This window comes from Pongo abelii, chromosome 3, assembly GCF_028885655.2.
Source record: "Pongo abelii isolate AG06213 chromosome 3, NHGRI_mPonAbe1-v2.0_pri, whole genome shotgun sequence".
In the NCBI taxonomy this organism is placed as follows: domain Eukaryota; kingdom Metazoa; phylum Chordata; class Mammalia; order Primates; family Hominidae; genus Pongo; species Pongo abelii.
The window spans coordinates 200,328,767-200,352,724 of record NC_071988.2 but is presented as its reverse complement, the minus strand read 5'-3'; the positions used below and the strand labels follow the sequence as shown (position 1 = coordinate 200,352,724).

General features: G+C 34.3%; 1 long non-coding RNA gene across 1 annotated transcript; it reads left to right on the top strand.

Annotated features, from left to right (window-relative positions):
• The first annotated feature begins 1,463 nt into the window (after nucleotides 1-1,463).
• Nucleotides 1,464-22,006, top strand: LOC134761318 (uncharacterized). Its single transcript, XR_010139826.1, has 2 exons — nucleotides 1,464-1,686; nucleotides 19,146-22,006. It is a non-coding gene; the product is annotated as an uncharacterized LOC134761318 (long non-coding RNA).
• Nucleotides 22,007-23,958: the final 1,952 nt, after the last annotated feature.

Genomic DNA, 23,958 nt, shown 5'->3' with positions numbered 1-23,958 from the left:
TTAGTAACAGCTGTGAATTTTCCCTTTGTAAATGTAGGGAGGATAAGTTATCAAATTAATCACATTTGGACAAATATCAAATTTTTAAAAGAGGAAAGATCTGGGTAGATTCTTGGCAACATTTGGGAAATTTTATTAAAAGTTACAAATATATTTTAGCTAACCTTGTTTTAAAGGCAAAATATGAAGAAATATCTTTCCTCCCAACCCCAAGTTAATTATGTCATTCAACTCTTTACCTCCTAAGGAGATTCTTCATTCTCTGGAACTATTCTAAACATTTATTTTATCACCTCTGTATGTCTTTAGATGCATACTCTTGCAAGGGATACTTTAATCAGATAATCTATTGTCTGCAGAGAGCTGGGATTTCAGATGAGCCCTGGAAAATCATCTTATCATTAGCCTATAAGCAATTTTGAAAATGGAAAGTCGAGCATATTTACTACACCTGGTGAGTCTCTAATTACAATAGTCTATATTCATCATTTACACACATTTGTCATTTTAATTAATTACTCAGAGCCTTATGAAATCCCTTTTCTGCATTATCAAATTCCCATTGATTTTAAAGAGGTACAATTTTTTGCTGTAAAGTAGCTGACTTCTGAAATCAGTGGTTTTTATACAAACAAGGACTATTCTAGAAAATGTATTCCCTATTTGGGGTTCAGGTTTTTGCCATTTATAATCATTTTGCCTTTTTTATGACTGTGAATATAAAGGATCTATTTTGAGTATTTTAGAAGCTAATTTTTAAAATTCTGTCTTCAGTCACAATTCTTGTGTTTAACATCATTATAAGTACTCAAAAGGTATTATTATAATATATTATTAATAATTGCTTTAAGTACATATTAAAGGCTTATTTGGTAAGCAGCATATTTGCCTGTGGGCAAATTTATTCACAGCAATATCAAGATTAATGCTCAAATACAGTACAAACATTCTCAATTATTTATACAATGCCTTTTCTCTTGAATTTCATTTTTTTTCAGTTTCATTATAAAGTACGTTCTTGGTTTTTAATGTATTCAGTACCTTTAAAATAGAGATTTAACCAAATCATGGAAGAAGTCATTCACAACCACCTGACAGAATTCCTCAGGCTTTGAGTAAAATGAAATTCTGGAGGAAAAACCTGAATCTTTACTGGCCTCAATTAACTAAATCAGTAGCCTACACTAAAATCAAATGGATTGAAATTGATTAAATGTGTGCTTCCCTCATGCATTACTGTTCTTTCAGCAAGCCATGCACGATTTCTAATGATAATTATGTTTATTGTGTACTTAGACTATAGCAGTTGCTCTTCTAAGTGCTTTATGTGGAAAAACTGAGGTTATGACCTGAGTATTTCTCCCAAAGTTCATGTGTTGGAAACTGAATCCCCAGTGTAACAGTGTTGAGAGGTGGGACCTTTAAGAGGTGATGAGGTCATGCAGACTCTGCCCCCGTGAATGATACTGTTTTCACGAGAGCAGGTTAGTTATAAAAGTAAGTTTGGCTCCTCTTGCCTCCTCTCCTGTGTTCTCTTGCGTGCGGTACCTTTCACCAAACACCAAATGGACTAAGACAACTACTTAATCATCACAACAAACTTATTGAGGAACCCTATTTTTACCGGCATTTATAAAATGAGAAAACTCAAACACAGAGGGATATGCAATCGCCGAAATTCACACGGTAAGTGGCGCAGATTTGATTTGACCTCAGGGTCTATACGGTAAATTATCACTTAAGAGGTAGATAGATTCTTGCAAACTGTGACTTTAAACAGCAAAAGGACTATAATGAAACCAATTTTCCCTTAGGCTAGTTGAAACAAACTAGAGTTAAATTCTGAAGGCCTATTTCCGGTCACAAAAGCATCACCAAACTTCTAAATAATGACCCTAAACACTTCTAATTTAAAACATTGTATCATGAGTGGCATGAGGTCAGACATAACGAAGTTCATGCACCTTTATGTCTTTCCACAAATGTTAGACTTTTAGTGATGCTATTTCAATCACGAAAGTCCTAAGCTACAAGGAACTCCCAAGGGGGCGGTTCTCCACCGTACTTCCCCTTCCGTCTGTAGTCAGGCGGTTCTCCACCGTACTTCCCCTTCCGTCTGTAGTCAGGCGGTTCTCCACCGTACTTCCCCTTCCGTCTGTAGTCAGGCGGTTCTCCACCGTACTTCCCCTTCCGTCTGTAGTCAGGCGGTTCTCCACCGTACTTCCCTTCACTCTGTAGTCGGAGCCACAGGCACACAGGCTGAAGCCACTCCACACGTCAGTCAATACAGCAAACCATACGTAGTAGTGTACTTAATATAAAAATGTTACAAATTAAACATTTCACAACAAAGTAACATTTAACATTGAGAGAAAGGGGATAAGAAAAAGGGTTATCGGTCCAGGGAGAGATGTAGACAAAATGAATGGCCTGTGCTGGTCTGGATGGTCCATCAGTCAAAAGTCTTTGATGTGGGCACCCAGCAGCACCCAGCAGCAGATGCTGGGTGCTTATCACAAATGACAGTGAGACATTGTCTGTTAAGATGGAGGTTCAAGCTGCTGAAATCCTGCTCTTTTTATGGCCACAGAGCCCTCTGGTGAGGACTCATAGTGGAGGAGTATGCCTGGTTATGTCCTTATCTGGTTGGATGCAGTCTTTATCAACGAGGTGACCCATCTTGTCCCTGTTGGTATGATGCCTTTTGAAATGTAAGATGGTGTCATCTTCTAAGTTGGAGTTACTTATGTCTAGGGTGCTCTAAACAATCCACCTCATGATTTTAGTAATCACAATGCAAACAGTATTTGAGGAAGGGGTTACAAAACTAAAAAATTACAAGTGGCCTTGGTAATTAATTTTCTCTTGGCAGCTTGTTTACGAACTTTGTTTTACAAAGGCTGGCAATACAGGTTTTCAGTGTATAGTTGGCAAAGAAGATGACTGCAATGAAGATAACAAAGTTCTATAAATGTTCTCAAAGATTTTAGACCAATTCTGGAATCCAGTTTTTAATGTATTTATTAGATTTCAAGCTAACCATGAGCTGTTACAAAAAGTGTGGCTAAAGATCTTTTTGATCATTTGCAAGAAGGTACATCTTCAATGTAAGCCATCTAGGTATCTTTCAAATGCAATTTTATGTGTTTAATATTGCTAGTCTATGTGTTACTGTCTCAGTGGGGCATTTTAATTGTGCCAATTCTATATGGAATGTATCATGAGCCTGTTCAAGTTCCTTTGAGTTTCTTGTTTGTCTTTGTCTGTGTGGTATCTTCCCCAGGTGCTTCTTATTATGTTGGAGTGCCACAATGATGAACAAAAATCTCTACTTTTTGTTTCTTCCATATAGTGGTAAGTTTTGAAGTGTTTTTGAGGGTGATGTTTATGATGTACATCAGTTTGATACATTCTAATTGCAAGTGTATGTTGTGGTGCTTTCGACTTGTGTGGTTATAATCAGGTTATAATTTTTGTCTGAGCACACTATCCAAGTGTAGTTTCCTAAGACTAGAGCCATTATGGGTATTTTTGTAATGCTGATAGGTAAATAATCTAGTTTAGGTACTATGTCCTGAAAGATATAGTATATAGTGTTTGTTGGAATATTAATTATCTTTATATAAAATAACATCAGTAAATAGTGGCTTTTCTAAGGAAGTTACTTGGAAATTGTCTTTTATTTGTCTGTGGATTTGCTATTGTGCCAATATGCCGATAGTGAGTCTTCTCCTCTTAATTCACAAAAGTTGAATATACATTGCCCTGAATCGTCACATCCTAATGGTTTGGATGTATCCATTGAAATATAGCTGCTTTGTCCCAATTTTCTATGAATGATTTTCCGATTGTATTGTGTTTCTTATATTGTTCCAAGTCTGAGTTACTACTTATCCTAGTCCACTGTGTTTGCCCTAGTTTTTCGCCATAAGGTTTCTTAATGTAAATACGTTGACTTTTAGATGTCTACCTTGTGATCAATATTGATTGAATTCCTTTTGATATTCTGTAAGAACATTGATATGAGTTATCGTTGATTTATTTCATTAAGTGCCTGTGAAATTGATGACAGTATAGATGTGGTAGTTGACATGTAGGAATTAAGTTTATGTTTAAAATTAAATACGTTTGTTTTAACTTCCTGAATTTCTGCTTTTTGTGTTTCTGCAGTGACTAAATTTGAAATAATTCCAATTTTTGCGAATATTTATAGCAGATTTCTAAATGATATTTTTCTAGTGGTGTTAAGTTTGGTAAAATGAGCTGTATGTTATATCCTTGTCCCTCAAATTGTAGACATCGTGGTTAGATATTTGTGACTTTAAATTGTTAGTTTTCAGCCAGGCACAGTGGCTCATGCCTGTAATCCCAGCACTTCGGGAGGCCAAGGCGGGTTGATGACCTGAAGTCAGGAGTTCGAGACCAGCCTGGCTAACGTGGTGAAACCCTGTCTCTACTAAAGATACATAATTAGCCATGCATGGTGGTGTGCACCTGTAATCCCAGCTATTTGGGAGGCTGAGGCAGGAGAATTGCGTGAACCAAGGAGGAGGAGGTTGCGGTAAGTTGAGATCACACCGTTGCACTCCAGCCTGGGCAACAAAGTGAGACTCTGTCTCCAAAAAAAAAAAAAAAAAGTTTAGTTTTTGAAAAATATTTTGACTCTCCTAGGTGTTGATTTCTTAATTAATCTTAAGGGTTAATTAGCATGGGTTCAAATAAATTTGATTTTAGTAATTTAGGTGGAGGTTTGGTCCACTGTGGTTTCTAGTGGTGTGTCTTTTAGCAACACATGTCATTCCAGCATCCTGTCTCAATTATGCATGGTTCAGTGTCCCAAGGTTTAACATAGCTTTTCCAAAAGAGCTGACTTTAGATATAAATTTACATAAATGGGAGTCTAGTCTGGTTATATTTTTGTAAATAGGGTGTTGGGCCGACCATGTAACCTTATTCTATGATTCGTGGGATGGCTGGATAATAGAGAAAAAGTAATTTGACATACCTGGATCTATTTTTGTGACTTTTCCCACATTTATTTTGGTTCCTACTGTTTCCCACTAGTCAATTAATTGAAACTGTATGTTGTCTCTATCTACATCTTCAAAATTTCAGTGGGCACAATAGAAAAATAACTTGATCTCATACATATTTGGTTTTATAGGTAAATTTGTCTAATATGATCATGTTTCTTGGATCATCTTGTGTAAAGAATGTGCTAATAATCTCTGTTGCTTTGTATGTGGGTGTAAATGGTCCAAGTACTAGTGGTGAGTTAGATAATAGCAGATTGTAGGTATCTGGTCTGTGAGTACCTGTAAATATTAATTATCCCATTTTATTTTTTGTCCTTTATCAAAAATACTTATCTCCAGTGGTATCCAGGACCATAATGGGTTTCTGGAAGATGTTGACATCCAGCAATCAGTAGATTTAGTAGGGATTTTGTGTAATTGTGACTCTTCTCTTTTTCCTGTAGTCCAACATGTATTTTGTGTCTGTTGGCCAGAATGCACTGTTGAGGGATAGTCTTGTAAATTAGTCTAGTACTCACCTTGTAAGGTATAATATTTGCATCATATTCTTCCTTATCTTTTATGACCATTAAAGTCAGTTGATTAAGATGAGACTGAGGGTTGCTCTTATGGAGTCTGTCCTTTTGATTTAAATGAAAACATACCAGGTTAAGAGTTTGTTGAAATATACTCATTTTGTCTAAGGTTTTAAATCCTCTTTTTATAGTTCATTAAGTCTCTCTAGATTTCCTGACGTGGGATTATAGGTAGGTGGAAATAGCACTGTATTATATCTCATTGATCTGCCAATGCTTTTGCAGCCATTGATGCAAAATGATTTCCCTGATCACTTTCAATTATTTTAGGTGTTTTGTAGTGAGCCACCCAATTTTCTAAGGCTGAGATGGTATATTTGTCAGATGGATGTCTACCTACTATTGCTATGACAATCCGTGTACATGGACATTCACAATTGTTACTGCATATTTTTATTGGTAGTGGTGCTTTAATGGTCCTATAAATTCTGTCAGCAAAAGGCATTGGGTTTGTATATATCTTTTTGTTTAGTATTTCTATATTTATCTAGGTAGTTTTACATTGCTCACAATTAGCTATAGGCTTTTTAACTTGGTGCCATATCACCTTTTGATTTCTATCTGATAGCCACCTGTACAGTGAGTCTATGCCCAATTGTTCTTTTTGCTTACATAATTGTAGGAGTATTTGAGTACAAGCTGCTTCTGGTATCTGTTTAAAGTCATCTCCCTGTTTTATTAAAGCTACTGGAGGTACTTCTAGTATCTCCCATTCATTGTCTGATTTTCTCCTGAATTGTTGAGATGGTAATGAATGTCTCCATGAGTTGTCTGAATTTCCCTGTAGTTTTAATTCCGGTATGTTTTGTTTGTCAGTGGTTACGTTCCTTGTTAATGCATCTACCTATTATATTTTGTCATCTCTGAATAATCTTTTCGGTGTGCTGATACATGTTTCACAAATATCTTAATTCTGTTCGATAATTCAGATATTTCCTCCCAGTAATATTTGTACCATATGTCTTCACTATTAATTTTGAAATTATTTTGTTTCCATTTATATGACCATAGGGCTATGCCACTTGCAACTACCCATGAATCTATAAAATGTAAATTTTCTTTTGATTTTCTAATACTGAGTGTCTGACTTGGAACAACTGCAATCAATTCTGTATGCTGTGCAGAGAGTGATTTGCCTGATGTCTTCAGGATTTTTTGGTCCTTGGGTCTGAGTGCTGCTGCTGTCTGTTGGGTCTGGCCTTGGGTCATGGCAGCTGATCCATCTATAAACAAGGTATTATTCTATACATTAGACCAGACTGGGCCCATCTACCTGGATTGGCATGGATTATTCTTGTCCTCAGAATAAATTCTGGCAAGTCTATTTCAGTCTTGTGAATCTCCTTGGTGAGGAGGCGTGGTTCACTCTTAAAACCTGGATGTACCATTACCATGTGAGCAGCTTTGGATCAATTTGGATACCTGTCAATTCTTCAGAACTCAATTTTATCCAGTGAAGACGAGGCTTGTGGCATCTTATTGTAATGCTGTTGCCAGTCAGAGGCTCAGTATTTTCGAGGCTTCCTATGTAAGTCACATGTGTTTTTCAAATGGGCTGTATTTGTTATTAGAGTATGGAAATTTTATTGTCCAAAATCCGACAAGTAGGATGGATTTAGTATCTGGTTTTTCTGTCCAAATTGACCATGTTCCATATTTATCACTCATTAGAATTTGCAACCTAATTTGTGAATCTGGAGATGGATAATGCACTATCTGGGACATAGTGATGTACCTTTGAGTATTTCAAGTGCTAGTTTTTGTTCTTGTCCAAATGTGAAGTCTTGGAATTCTCTAGTTACGTTATCTATTGGTTTCAGGATGATGTTTAAGTAAGGCATATGCTGTCTCCAGTATCCAGATAAACCTATTAGTCTTTGCCTTTCCTGTGTTTTGATGCTTTATGGGCTTTTCTTTTATCTATCACTGTGGTCGGGATTTTTCTCCCTTCTCATGAACATTGTACTCCTGAAAATTTACAGTTGGTGTCTGGGCCTGTGGTTTTGTCTATATTAATAGTTCATCCCAGTGATCTTAAGTGTGTTATTAAGGGAGGTTTTTAAAAAGTTTTTCCTGGTTATCGTTTATCATTATAATGTCATCTATGTGTGATACTATTAGAGATGTTATTTGGACTGGTCTATGTGTGATAATAAAATGGAAGAGCTGGCCAGGTGCAGTGGCTCACGCCTGTAATCCCAGCACTTTGGGAGGCCAAGGCAGGTGGATCATGAGATCAGGAGATCGAGAGCATCCTGGCTAACGAGGTGAAACCCTGTCTCTACTAAAAATAGAAAAAATTAGCCAGGCAAAAGTCTGTAGTCCCGACTAGTTGGGAGGCTGAGGCAGAAGAATCGCTTGAACCCAGGAGGCGGAGGTTGCAGTGAGCCAAGATCATGCCACTGCACTCCAGCCTGGGCGACAGAGCAAGACTCCCTCTCAAAAAAAAAAAAAAAAAAAAAAAAAAAAAAAAGAAGAAGAGCTATTCCTGAACTATTTAGATATCCCTGATGTAAACTTTTAAATTGATATTGTTTGCCTTCCCAAGTAAAGGTGGTATATTCTTGGCTTGGTCCATTGGTATGCAAAAAAAATGTCCAACAGATTTATAATTACATGGTATTTGCCGTTATAGTTCATGATCTTATTAATGACTTCTGCATCTGGTAATACTTGGCATTTTAGGTGAGACTTTATTTAGATTTCTATAGTCAGTCATTAATTGATAGCTCCCATTTGGTTTTAGAACAGGCCATACTAAACTATTAAAGTTATTTGAAATTCCAATTTTAATATCTTCCTTGAGAAATTCTAGATTTTTGCTGTTATTTCTTTATGTCCTCCCTTTAATGCTTAATGTTCAGTAGGGTGGGTTTCATTTTAATTTGTGCTAGATTAGAGAATTTTAATTCCTTTACATTTTTTAATAGACCACCACTGGTTTCAAGCTATAGGTTTAGAGTTACAGAGAAGTATAAAAGCAGAGATTGGGAAGCCTTGAGTTAATTTTCCTCCAAGTCCTTCTATATGGACATTTGTTTCAGAATGTTGGGAATTATATCTAAGAAGGCTTACTTGTAATATGGTTTCTGAAAGACATGTGTATACATATTTGCTAATTTGTGTAGCTAATTGCATATATGGTTTGTTATCCCTGAATTTGATTGTTATAGCTTGTACCCAAAGGGTTTCCAGGTTTTTTGATAAAAATTTTCTTACAAAATTTCCTTATTATTGATTGCTGTTATTGTTTTTGAAATTGTGGGTTTGGTCCTAGACCTCAAGAATGTCTTTGCCCATACATTTTAGTATCTAGCCGGTGGCCTTGGACAGTCTTGTTGCCAGTCTGGTCCTTTTGTCCTTGGTTACTAATTATTTTGCTTAGATTGCTAATTGTTTTGTCTGGGTTGCCGATTCATTTGCCTTGGTTTATTTTGCCAAGATGGCTTAGGTCCATTTTGAGTGAACTTTGGGACTTGTTTGAAATATATACATAAAAATGGTGACTTCCTGAATTTATCTTTTGATGTTTATATCAGGATTGTCATAAATATTACCTTATGGGTTCCTAATTCTGCAGAAAGTTTAAAAGTTTCTAGTATAATATATCTTGTAGGGTTGTGTGTGCTTGAGAGAGCATTCGTGTAGGAGACCTTCAGGTTTGGTGGTGCTCCTAATGGAAGTGCTGTTTTAATTTCATTTGTGGCTGGAATTTAAGTGGAGTCACATATCGGTTATATCTATCATATACCATCCCTAGGATAGCTGATTTTTTTTTTTTATATTCTTCTGTGCCTGTGTTAGATCATTCCACTTGAATCTGTCTCCTAATTTTGTTGGGTCTAAATACGAGTGGGCAGATTTCCAGGCTAATTGATTTAATCCCAGAGAGATAGGATTCTTCCTGGGTAATTTGTTTTTAGTTCTAATAGTCAATGATTTAGTAATGTGTTTTCTGCTAATTTAGGGATCTGATGCATGTTTGTGCCTGATAGTTCTGTGATGTTTGCTCCATAATCCCATAGATGGAGGAGCCAGTCTATATCTGTGGTCTGTCTTTAGCAAAAAATCTGTTCTTACTTTTTGTAATTCTGCTCTGGCATATTCTGCTTCCTCACTGATGTCCTGAGGTCTGCCATTTCCATGGTTATAATCTATAACTGTTTTCTAGTTCCTATAGGTCTTGACACTTATACCTCCACTCTAGGGTCATCATAATCTACTAGATCCTCTGAATTGGGACCCAGGTCCCCATTTGGCCCCAAGGGTCCTCCCTTAAAGTTACATCTGAAAGGAATTTTATTTTCCTTAAATTTTTTTTAATATACTTTAAGTTTTAGGGTACATGTGCACAACGTGCAGGTTAGTTACATATGTATACATGTGCCATGTTGGTGTGCTGCACCCAGTAACTCATCATTTAACATTAGGTATATCTCCAAATGCTATCCCTCCCCGCTCCCTCAACCCCACAACAGGCCCCGGTGTGTGATGTTCCCCTTCCTGTGTCCACGTGTTCTCATTGTTCAATTCCCACCTGTGAGTGAGAACATGGGGTGTTTGGTTTTTTTATCCTTGCAACAGTTTGCTGAGAATGATGGTTTCCCGCTTCATCCATGTCCCTACAAAGGACATGAACTCATCATTTTTTATGGCTGCATAGTATTCCATGGTGTATATGTGCCACATTTTCTTAATCCAGTCTATCATTGTTGGACATTTGGGTTGGTTCCAAGTCTTTGCTATTGTGAATAGTGCCACAATAAACATACGTGTGCATGGGTCTTTATAGCAGCATGGTTTATAATCCTTTGGGTATATACCCAGTAATGGGTGGCTGGGTCAAATGGTATTTCTAGTTCTAGATCCCTGAGGAATCACCACACTGACTTCCACAATGGTTGAACTAGCTTAGAGTCCTACCAACAGTGTAAAAGTATTCCTATTTCTCCACATCCTCTCCAGCACCTGTTGTTTCCCGACTTTTGAATGATCGCCATTCTAACTGGTGTGAGATGGTATCTCATTGTGGTTTTGATTTGCATTTCTCTGGTGGCCAGTGATGATGAGCATTTTTTCATGTGTCTTTTGGCTGCATAAATGTCTTCTTTTGAGAAGTGTCTGTTCATATCCTTCGCGCAATTTTTGTTCTATGAGCTGTCTATTTGCCTTTCTTGGGATCCCTATCTATTAGATATTTTGCATTACAAGTATGGAAATTTCTTCTTTAGGGACTCTGGTAATTAAGGGCTTAATATGTTGGGGGTGCCTCAAGTATGACAGTATATTCTCTTGGCATTCATCATACAGGAAGCCTTTTTTGACTTCCAACTCTGTTGGGTGCCTCAACACTAAGTACTGTATTTGAACAGTGAGCCCTCTAGGGCCATTCTTTCCTAAGGCCGACACATTATGCAATATTAGTGGCTATTCTGTTTAGTTTCTTAATATATAAATATTTCAATTTCTCACCTTAACCAACCGTATGAGTGGAGGTTATGCGATAATTCACTTTCCTTTCTTTCAGCCAAATGACAAGTTTATTTTGACAACCACCATCTCATTGTTGAGACCCTGCTCAGTATGAGCCTTTCTGGCTCCACCAACTTCTTAGCTTGGCACCAGCCAAGACCTTGTCAGCCTTCAATCTGCATGGCATGGGTACAGAAATCCTATCACCTAAGATTTCCCTAAGGAGCCAGGACTTCAAGGTGAAGCAAGATTATGTACCATTTTAGAAAGAGTGGCAGATTGTTTTGCAAAACAGCTTGGTTTCTAATTTAAGTCTTAGTAGAGGCTTTGGCCTTAGGATTTTTCTTAATTTAGTTTTTATAGTCATGTGATTATAATTGCCAATTGATTTAAGTTTTGAAAATGTGTCTGTGGAGCAAAAGCACTGACTATGCCAATTACTGTGAGTGACAGAAGGTCAGAGATAACTAGGCCCATGGATGTTTGTGTCTTTCCACAACGGTCAGACTTTATTAATGCTATTTAAATCATGAAAGCTACGAGTTCCATGGAGTTACCAAGGGAGCAATTCTCCTTAATCCATCCTGTTCACTCAGTAGTCAGAGCCACAGGCCCACAGGCTCAAGCCACTCCACAATTCAGTCAACATTGCAAACCATAAATAAATAGTATACTTAATTAATATGTAAATGTCATAGACTAAACATATCACAACAAACAAAGTAACATTTAACATTAAGTAAAAGGGGACAGAAAAAGAGTTAATTTAACCAGTCCAGGGAGAGACGTGGACAAAAAGAATATCCTGTCCTGGGTCCAGGTCATCTGTCTGTCCATCAAGAGTCTGTGATGTAGGCAGAGCCTTCAGCAGCAGATACTAGGTGCTTATCACAAGTGACAGCAATATGGTGTCTGTTAACACAGTGGTTTTGAATTGATGACGTCCTGCTCTTTTTAAGGTCACAGAGTCCTCTGGGGAGGACTGATAGTGGAAGAGTATAGCTGGTTGTGTCCTTATCTGGCTGGATGCAATCTTTATTGATTAGGTGAACCATCTTGTCCCTGTTGACATGATGCCTTTAGAAATGTAAGATGAAGTCTTTTTTGAAGATGTATTATAGTTACTTATCTCAAAGGTGCTCTATACAATAGGTTATTGCAAACTGCAACTAAAAGCAAAACAACTATAAGAAACCAATTTTTCTTTAGGCTAATTGACATAAACCAGAGTTAAATTTCCAGGGCATATTTGTGGTCACAAAAATATCACCACATATCTAAATAATGACCTAAAATAGTTGTCATAATAAACATTAAAATAAATGTGAGCTATACATACATTTAAGAAAGATAAAACATGTAAAATAAGTATTTACCTGCTTACTCCAGTTCAGGCTCACATGCGACTGGAGCCCTTAGGGAACCAGGCAGGACCCACACTGCCAGGACGCCAAAGCATGGCAGGACGGCTCACACACACCCTAACTCACTCACACGGGGATCATGGAGACTTGCTAGTTCACTAATGGACACAGCTTTGGGACATGGGAGAAACACAGAGTCCCCAGAGAAAACCCACACAGATGCGGGGAGAACATGCAGATTCCAGACAGACAATAGCTCCTGGAGAGTGATGTTTTTCTCTCATCGACATGACAGCAAAATGAGAACCTGCTGCACAACCGGAGTCTGTGCTTCCAACCACTACACCCCTGCTGCCACCATGTTTGTGTATTTATTATGTTATAGCATAAAATGCTTGAAAATTAAAGCCTATTCTTAGCCCTCTTTGTCTCTCTCAGAAGGTCATTTAAAAACAAGTGCCAAATGTTTTTCTTTTTTATTGACATGGCACATCTTATTAAAAACCAGGCACAATTAGTGGCTAATTTAATATATAAACTGGCTCTCTTACTAAATCTACAATTTGCTTGGTTGGTTGGTTGGTTTTTTCTTCTGCTCTGTTTTTCAACAGCTTTATTGAGGTATATGTTACATCCAAAAAATGTCATTTACTTTAAATGAACAATTTGAAAATTGTTGAGGTGTTGTATATGTTCATGTAACAATGACCACAATGAAGATATAGAATTTTACCAATATCTTGAATATTTCCCTCAAGCCCCTTTCCCAGAACCCTAGCTGTAATCGATCTGTTTTGATGTCACTTGCTTTTTCCAGAATGTCATCTAAATAAAATCATGTGTAGTGTTATCTGAATTCTTTCACTTAGCATGATGTTTTGCAGTTGATCCAGATTGTTACATGTGTCGGTTGTTTGCTTCTTTTAATTGTGTGTGAAGTCCATATTATGCTTATATCAACATTTTGTAAGGCATTCATCTGTTGATGGACATTTGGATTCTTTCCAATTTCTGGCTACTATGAACAATGCTATTAGCAACTTTTTTATACAGGGCTTTTTGTAGATATGTATTTTCATTGCTCTTGAGTAAATCTCTAAAACTGGACTTGTTAGGTCATAAGGAATTTTAGCTTTAATTTTACAGGTGACTGCTAATCTGTTTTCCAAAATGACTGCATAATTTTGCGTTCCCGCAAGCAAAGTATGAGAATTTTAGTTACTTCGTATCCTCACGAACAGATGCCTTTTTAATTTTAGCTAAAGTGGGTATATAGCGTTATGATATTTTAGTGTTATTTTGAATCTCTCGGATGACTAGTCATTTTGAGCTTGTTGGCCATTCATATATCTTCTTCTGTAATGTATTTGTTAAAAATTTTGACCCATTTATGGATTTTGTGTCTTCTTACATTTTGGATAATTCACTGTTTCGTTGTTTGGGTTTTTTGGTTTGCTTTTGGTTTTTGTTGGTTTATTGTGTTTGTTAAGGAAGATACTTAGAACACTGAATTATGATATTTTATCTTTCCTAACATATTCATTTAAAATCATAGAACATCTTTAAGAACTAGGTTTAGTTTTGTCCAATATCTTTTAATTTGTTGTGTTGACATTTCCATTTAATTCAAAATGTATTCTCATTTGCTCTGATTTTTTTGTTGACCCGTGAATTATTGGGATCATTTTTGTTTAATTTCAAAGTATTTGGAAAATTTTTGATATGCTTGCTTTATTATTTTTCATTGTAATTATGGTAGAGAATTTTAATGCATCTTGTTTCATTGATACTTCTGTCCCTGCATATTGTCTATCATGGTGAATATATGCCATACACTTGAAAAGAATGTGTGCCTGTGGAGTGTCCCAAAATATTAAATAGGTCACATGATTAATAGTGCTGTTCAGCTGTTACATGTTTTCACTGATACTTTAAATCGAGTTGTTATATGAATTTCCAAAACAGGGGTGTTTAGATGTTCCAGCTATTTTGTGGGCTTGTGTAATTTGTCCTTTAATTGTGTCCATTTTTCTACAAGTATTTTGAAGCTCTCTTATTAGGTCACATACACATTTACAATTGATGAAGTTTTAGGGTGAATTGACAATTTTTTTCATTAGGAAATGTCCCACTTTTCTTAAGGTGATAATTATTTTTATACTAAAATCTATTTAACAAAAGTTATACTACACTTCTTAAGATTTCTTTGTTTGCACAGCATATATTTCTGAGACATTTGTTTTCAACTTATGTCTTTTATTGTACTTAAGACATGTCTTCTTTTTATCCATTATGATAATCGGTGGCTTTTCATGACAGTCTATTATAGTTTCATGTAACAATTATTATGGTAGCATATTAGTATATGTTACTCTATCTGATGTTTCCTCTTATTTATTGACACATTTTAATGTTCATCTAAACTTATTTTTATTTTGTTATTTAGCAGTTGTTCAAGTGATTCTTTAGTCAGTTTTGAGTTTATTCTATGCTACTTTTCATAAAATGTAGAAAGTTTTAAATCAGAAAGGTGAACTTATCCTCATCCTCATGTTTTATATCATGGTAGAAATCAGTAACTTCACATCTTTCATAATTTTGTTTTTAAATAGGCCTTTAGGTTTTCAAATATTTTTGCCCTCATTTTCTCTTTTCTCTCTGTATGCACTTGCTAGGCTGCCATAGCAAAGTATCACAAAAAGATATGAGGATCATAAATAAAGAAATTTAGTTTCTCATCATTTTGAAGGCTAGAAATCTATGATCATGAGATGAGCAGAACTGGTTTCTTCTCAAGACTCTGATGGAGAATCTGTTCAATGCCACTACCTTAGCTTTTGGTGGTTTCTGTTAATCTTTGACATTCCTTGAATAGTAGAAGCATCACCGTGATTTCAGCCTTTATCTTCATGTACAATCTCCCTTTATGGATGTGAGTAGCCAAATTTCCCCTTCTGATAAGGACACCAGCCATATGGAATTAAGAGTTCATCCTATTATAACACTACCTCTTCTTAACTAATTACATCTGCAACAATACTATCTCCAAATAAGGTACTAGGTACTAGGTACTAGGTACTGAGGTACTAGGAGTTAGGACTTCAGCATACAGGTTTTGAAGGGACAAAATTCAACCCATAAAACTGTCCATCCAGAAATCAAATCATGTGTGTATTAAACTATTTGATATTATCTTATGGTTATCTGAGCCTCTATTCACTTATTGTTTTCTAAGTAATAGTCTTAATTGCTGTATCTTCCAGTTCACTGCCTCCTTTATCACCATTCCTTGAGGTAACAGTTGCATGTTTAAATTTTCAGTTATTGTTTATTTTTATCTCTGTAATTTCCATTTGTTAATTTTTATTGTTTCTATCCCTCCATTAATGTTTCCTATATTTTTGATCTTTGGAAACTTTTTTTTTTTTTTTTTACATTGAGAATCTTCTTTTTAGCAGTTTTAATATCCTCGTGTGCTAATGTTATCTGGTTTATCTCAGGGTTTGGTCTCAGTTAATTTTTTAATATTGAAAATGGATCCCACATTATAAATTATTTGCACATTAGATAATTGTTGCAGTGTATCACAGACATTATTCATGTTACATTGTGGAGAATATGCATTTACTCATTAACTTTCTGATGTGTCATTTCTTCTGTTCTAGCAAACAGGTTGTTTGGATGCAAAATGTGCACTCTTTTTTGGGTAGCCACTCATGATTTTAGTTTTGATCTTTTAATTTTAGCTGAATGCATTCATTCTGGTCTGTAAGTGAATGGTTGAGGCATCAGCCAGGTATGCAAGATGTTGTAATTTAGGTATCACTTTTCTGGCTCTTTAGTTGCCTGGACTTTGCCTTTTCTGTTCAGTGGTCATAGTTGCCTGACATTCAATTTCTTGGTTTCTCAGGCCAACAATACTGAGTTTTCCACTGATATCCACTATTTGGTGCTAACTCTTCCTGCCTTTAGTCTAAACATAGCAAAAATGGGTGCAATCACTCTGTTATGCCCTCCTCTGAGTGTGAATGTCCTACAAAAATCTATTCCTTTTGTCCATTCTCTAGTGCTTTCAAGTATTTTCTTTTTAAATTAATAATTATAGAGTATATAGCTGTGTGTGGGTCAGTCCAGCAGTTTTTTAGTCCACCTTTACCTAAAGGGAAAGTCCTGTCTGATTTTTTTTTTTATTATTATACTTTAAGTCCTAGGGTACATGTGCACAACGTGCAGGTTTGTTACGTATGTGTACATGCGCCATGTTAGTGTGCTGCACCCATTAACTCGTCATTTACGTTAGGTATATCTCCTAATGCTATCCCTCCCCCTCCCCCCACCCCATGACAGGCCCCGGTGTGTGATGTTCCCCTTCCTGTGTCCAAATGTTCTCACTGTTCAATTCCCACCTATGAATGAGAACGTGTGGTGTTTGGTTTTTCGTCCTTGTGATAGTTTGCAGCCATTTCTTCACATTAGTGACCTTTAGGCATGTGAGGTTTCCTACAAGTTTACCATGTGGATTGTAGTTTTAGAGCAATAATTAGAGAAGGGGGATTAGAAATATTATAGTAATTATAGTAGCAACAGCAGTAGTATCAGTAATCATAAAGTAGTGATCAGAGAATACTTTGGGAAAGGCACTGTGCTAAATGTTGCTCATACACTTTCATTTAATCCTCACATTAATGTTGTAAGTTAAATATTATTCTGGTAACTTACCCAAGGTCATGCTGCTTCCAACATACAGCCTTTGAAACCAAATCAATCTGACTCAAAAGCCTGTGTACTTTACTTCTATATTCTGTGATTGCTTTTTACTTAGGTTTGTATCAATGCTAATAATATATCTATAATTATTACATGGCATATGATAAGACAGTGACTGGAAATGTTTCATAAATCAAAGGCTCACATCATCTATGTCTCATTTATAATAAGAAAAAATTAAGGAATTTCAGAAGTGGTAAGACAGAACTCTCCAGTGTTGACCAAAAGGAAAAAGAATGTTACTCTAGGCAAGTAACTTTCTTGAAATAGCTGAGTTTGGGATCTGACTGAAGACCGGAATGATTTCAAAAGGAGCTCTCACTTGGTTACACATTTTGAAGCAGGGTTCAGAAAGTGAATTTTAATTTTAATACCACATAGATAAGCATTTTCTTTCAACTTTTCTCTTTCAACATTTCTTTCAACTTTTTTCCTGATGTATCCCCCAAAATTCCAGAAAAAATATTCAAAATAAACTGTTATAAAATATTTATTAGCTCAATAACAAGTGCTCTGGTATTCAAGTTTTGAATTAAAGTTGTGATTCATAAAAATTTGGGTAGTCTGATCAAAACTTGAATTAATCATAACCTCAGTGCATGCAATAAGCGTATGGTTAAGGAAGAATCCATCAGCCAATTCCATCGAATCTAGTCATCCAAGGAAACGATTCTTGGATGTACTTTGAATACTTTCCACCAATTTCATTTAGACAATTTGGTGTTTACCTATAGTAGTCACCAATGCTATGAAGAAACATTCTTTTATTCTATGTTTTAAGTAAACATTATGTTAATTATCAATTATTAGAATCAAATATGGAAAGGGGGAAAGCTATCTGTTACTAATTTTCATATATCCACTCTGCTTTAATCTGAGTGTCCAAAGGCACAGCATGTTCACAAAGAAATTCAGTATAAAATGATCAATGCCTCATTGCTTTAAATTATTAGTGTATTTAAGTACCTGATTTATATTTATGTTATTATATCTTAATAAAACAGATTACATAGGTAAGTTTCAAAAATTAATCTATCAAATATATTTTATGAGTTACACAAAATAAGCAACAGTTTCATGTTATTTTATGCATTTTAAACTTTCTAACATCATAAAGGAAACCAAATGCAAATTCCTAACTTTGTACCCAAGTCAAAACAAGTGTCAAATATGCTAAAGGAATAACAGTTGAGAATGTTCCGTCTAGCTTCTTGTAATGAAGTGTAAATGTCCTTAGGGTGGAGAAGAATCAGCAATAACAGTCAAGAGGAAGTAGAACAAAAATACCTGTCAAATAAAAACAAAAGCCCTAAGGCTAAAAATATTTTAAATGGTGAATTGAAAGTTATTATAGCTGTTGAATCAAGTATTCTCTCATTATTAAGATTTCTTTTCTGGAAACTTTAACTAGAGTTTTAAATACCAGTTATATACAGTATTGAGGAAAAATGCAATTCTGAGTAAATAATCAGGTTTTAAACTAAATGATTCTTTTCTCTTTAGCAAAGACACACACAAAGATTAAATGTTGAAGTTAATTAAAATTTCCTAAAGAAATAGAATTCTAAACTTTCTCTGAAACATTTCTATACACATATACAAAACTTGAAACACATTTTTGAAGATGGATATATTATTTATATACTGAATAAATCTCTGATTTGACTTACTTTTCCTTTTCTTAATAGACTCAAGTTTATTTTTGAAACTCTGTATTTAGAAGAGCCATGCTAATGGATAGGATCCTGTGGCAAACAAAATCTGAGATGCTCTCATTTTTCCAACCCATTGGTGCTTATGCACTTTTATAATCCCTTCCCTTTAGTGTGGGAAAGATAGGATTTGCTTCTAACCACTAAAATATGGTAAAAATGCTGAGATGTCACTCCCATCATTATAGGACTTTATATGATATACTATCTTTCTAGCAGATTCACCATTGTGCTCTCCAGCTGGCTCTGAAGAAGCAAGCCACCACATTGCTCACGGCTCATGGAGAGGAAGACATGTGGAGGAAGTTGCATAGCCTCCAGGAGCTCAGTGTAGCTTCCAGGTGACAGTCAGGAAAAATCTAGAGCTCTCAGTCCTACTACTGAGGTAAGGAAATAAATTTTGCCAACAACCTGACCAAGCTTGCAAGTGGATTCTTCTCCAGGTAAGCCTCCAGATAAAAATGTGGCCTGGCTGATTCCAGAAGGCACCCTTCTTAGACCCTGAGTGGAAGAATGAGATAAACCATGCTGAGATGTTTGTTCAATAGAAATAGGTGAGAGAATAAAGATGTGTCTTTTTTCTTTAAAGCCACAATGTTTGTAGTATATTTTACGGATAATTTGTATAGCACTATCTTAAAATCATTTCTATTCTTAAAAAAATGCATTCTTTTTAACAATTTTACTAATTGCCAAGCAATTTGGAGAATGTGCTAATTTATTATTAGATTGTTTGCCCTAAAATGAACTAGCAATCACTATTGAATTAAAGTGTTTTAAAACTTAATTTTGTATCTATAACTTGGTTTCTATGAATATTTAACATCTTAATTTGATTCAGATATCAGAAGCTGGTCTATGCAGCCAAAAAACAGTTTTCATTTAATTTATAGTTATGATATATATACATATATATATACATACACACACACACACAACTATATAGTTATCTATGTATATGATTACAAGAGACAATAATGAATACTGGAAAGGGAGTTAAATTTGTAAATGTATGTAAATATCAACTACTCAAAACAACAGTAGTTTTTTGTGGAGTTTTAAATATATTGAGAGAGGAAATTATGCAGACAGCAAAAGCATCTGAAGGAGCAATGTGTTCTGAAGTTCCCATGTAGATTTACTGCGGAAATATTTGTATTACACTGAAAAATGTAAGAAAATGTAATGTAAACTGTAACATAATTAAATTATTAAAAATGAAAGAATATCACATTATTAAATGGAATTATGGAACAATTAAAAATATTTATTAATTTAAAAGAAGACAACATAGGAGGGAAGGTAGGATCTTAAAATAAGTGAGTCAAATAGAAAACACATAATAAAATTATAGATAAAACTCAGCAATTTCAGTTAAATGGAATATGTGGTAAATTCTCAAAATTAGGCACAATATTGTAGAGCTGAATTTTATTCTAAACCTAAATCTATCAAAAGTTTTGTTGCAAAGATAAAAGATACAAAAGGGTTGAAAAAAAATCTTGGAAAATGACATGCCATGGAAAGGCTAAATAAATGTGACTTAAAAGCAATTAACATTACTAGCTAAAAGATAAAAATTTTGTAATAATGAATTATAACTATTTTGTAATCTCAAACTTCTGTATACTTAGTAACATAGCTATTACATGTATATAGCAAAAATTAATCAAATTGATGGGAAAGAGTAACCTTCAATATCAAAAAAATACTTTAACACCTCCTCCAGTAGCTGATAGAAGGAATGGAAAAGTGAGCAAGGAATCATTTTCATTTATTTTTCGTTCATATATGAGAGTTGTACATATTTTGAAGGTATATGTGATATTTTGATACGTATATGCAATGTGGAATAATGAAGTCAGGGCAATTGAGTTATCTACCACATCAAATATTTATCTTTTCTTTCTGTTGGAAAAATTGTAATTCTTCTCTTCTAGCTATTTTGAGATATATAATAAATTATTGTTAACTATAATTTCCATGCTGTAATATTGAATACCAGAACTTATTCTTTTTATCTAACTGTATCTTTGACCCTTGATTACCTTCTTCTCATCCTCCTTCCCTTCCCTTCTCAGCCTCTTTAATTAAAATATAATGTAAAATATTTTTATTCCTATAGAAAGAACCTGGCATCAAAAAACGACAAAAATTGTATTTTTTTCTCAGTTGCCATGAAACATTTGCCAAAGTTTATAGCTGAGTCAAAGGAAATCCTCAAAATGTTTAAAATATTTAAATGTTTTTATTTCTCTAACAAATGATAACTGGAAAATTGCTAAGTGTGAAAATATCAACCACGTATCTCAGAAAATCCCAGAATTCAAAAGAGAAACAATGGAAATTAGAAAATATTTAGCTGAATACTAAACATATAAATTCTTGCAGGGTATAATTAAAGCATAGTTGGAATAAAATGTACCGGCTTAGATGAATATATCAAAAGAATATGAGTAACAAAATATTTGAAATGTTTTCTAATTCAAATTAGGGGAAAAAGGCAAATTAAACTTATTATGTAAAAAGATGTAATAAAGATATGGGTAGAAATCTAAAAAATAAAAAATATATAATAGAAAAGTTAGACAAACCCAAAAGTTGATTTTTTGAAAAGATTGATAAACTTAATAAACACCTCATATCACTTATTAATTAAAAGAAAACAAAAATAACTATATGCCAACATTTAAAAGGGGACATTACAACACTATTAATATTATCATCATAATAAACGCATGTCAATATATTTGAAAATTAGGATAAACATGCTAAAGCTGACAGAATGATAAAAGATTTGCATATTTTATCTATTGAAGAAATTTGAATGCATTATTAAACACCATCACAAAAGGAAAATCACTAGTTCATATGACTGCACCTACAAATTTCTCAAAACTCTCAAGGAATAACATCAGTTGTATACAAAGTCTTGAAGACAAGATTAAAAAAAAGAAAATATTTACCAAGCCTTTTAATAAAGCTGGCATAATCTTGGCATTAAAATAAATTTCAAGATAATAAAAAAATTTCCAAAATAATTTCTGGAAATAAATTTCCAGAACTCTCTCTTGTAAAAATAGATGGAAGAAAGAAAAGAAAGAACATAAATAAATCTAGAATTATGTACAAGAAAATCTACCCCAGCTATTTGTGGGAAGATGGGTCATTTAGCATTTGATGTATTAATGTATTAATGCTTTAATATATTCTGCCACAATAATAAAAAAGGAGAAATCAATGTGACTATGTCAAAAGATGGAGAAAAATACTTGTCTTCAATAGATACAGAAAAGACATCTGATAAAATTTGTCAGTCATTTACATTTTAAAATTCTTAGTATCTGTGTCTAATAAAAACATGTATAAAATCTCCACTAAATACCATAATCCATAGTGAATTTTAAAGCCTTGCCTCTAAAATGTGGGAAAAGACAAGGATATTTAATATCATGCCTTTCTATTCAACATTGCACTTGTCATTCTAGCCAAAACGAAATGCAGAATAAATATTTTAAATGTGGATACAATTTGGAAAGGAACGAAAAAAGGCACTATTTGACATAAACACAGAAAATATAAAAGAATCTAGAGAGCATGACATAAAAAACTGCAATCACATACAAAATAAAGAGCAATGAACATATGAAAAGATTATTAAATGTATTTTTTATCTGGGTGATACAAATTCATTCCATGAATCATTACAATTATTAAAATCATAAGTATAATAATTGTAATAATTATATATAATTATTGTAAATAATCATAATAACTATATATAGACAGAGAGAGATGTCAGTGTTGAAATCAACAAGCTAACTCAAATGCATATGGAAATACATATGACCAAAAACAAATAAGATTGTATTGTGGAAAAAGCACATCACTGGAAGACTTAGGATCTATTATAATGCTAGTTTCATTAAATTTATTGTCTGAAAATTATGTTAAGTGATCAGAAAAACAGTCCTGAAATACTTCTACACAAATAGTGTCACCTGGTTTATGGCAACAGTGACATTGCAGTTTAGAGGGGAAACATGGACTTTGAACTAAGGGTGCTAATTCGATGGAATGTCCTAAAGTAATGCCTACTTGATATTGTGCACAAAATTCTATTCTAAATGCATTAAAGTTTTTCTTGCCTTTTAAATTTGAAATACAACATAGGACAAAACTTAAAGGAGCATCCTTGTGATGTTAGTGTAGGCAAAGATGTCTTGAAGAGGACCCAAAAGCATTAATCCTGCAACAATATATTGATGAATTACCTTATATTAAAATTAAGAATTTCTATTTTTCAAAACGCAACTTTAAGAGAATGAAAAAGCAACCTGCAAATAGACAATCTGAATAGGCATGCCCACTTAAAAAATTGAATCAATAATGAATAACCTTCCAAAACAGAAAGCCTCAGGCCCACATGTGTTTACCAGTGAATTCTACCATGCACCTAAGAAAAAATTATACAAATTTCTCTATAATCTCCTCTAGAAGACAAAATCAGAGGGAGTACTTTCTAATTAATTCTATGAGACCAGAGTTAGCCTCATACAAAAATTAGATAAAGAGATTATAAGAAAACTACAAAACAGTATCTTTCATGAACGTGGATGCAAAATCCTCAGGAAAAAAATTAACACATTGAAATGAATAACTTATGAAAGAATTATACAACAGAACTAAATGGACTTCATCCCATGTAGGTAAGATTGGTTCAAAGTTCAAAATTAAACTAATATAATCCATCACATCAATAAACATACAAAGAAAAATCACATGATTACATCAATAGATGGAGAAAAGTCATTTGACAAAACAGTACTTAATCCTGATTTTTTAAAGAAATGCAGCTCTCAGCAAATTAGAGTACTGGGGAACCTCTTCAGTTTGATAAAGAGTATCTACCAAAAAACCTACAGCTAACATCAGACTTCGTTTTTTAAAAATAAGTTTTTCCACTTAGATCAGGTAAAAGACAAGACTGTCCCCTCACATCATTCCTTTCTAACATCATACTGAAAGTGCT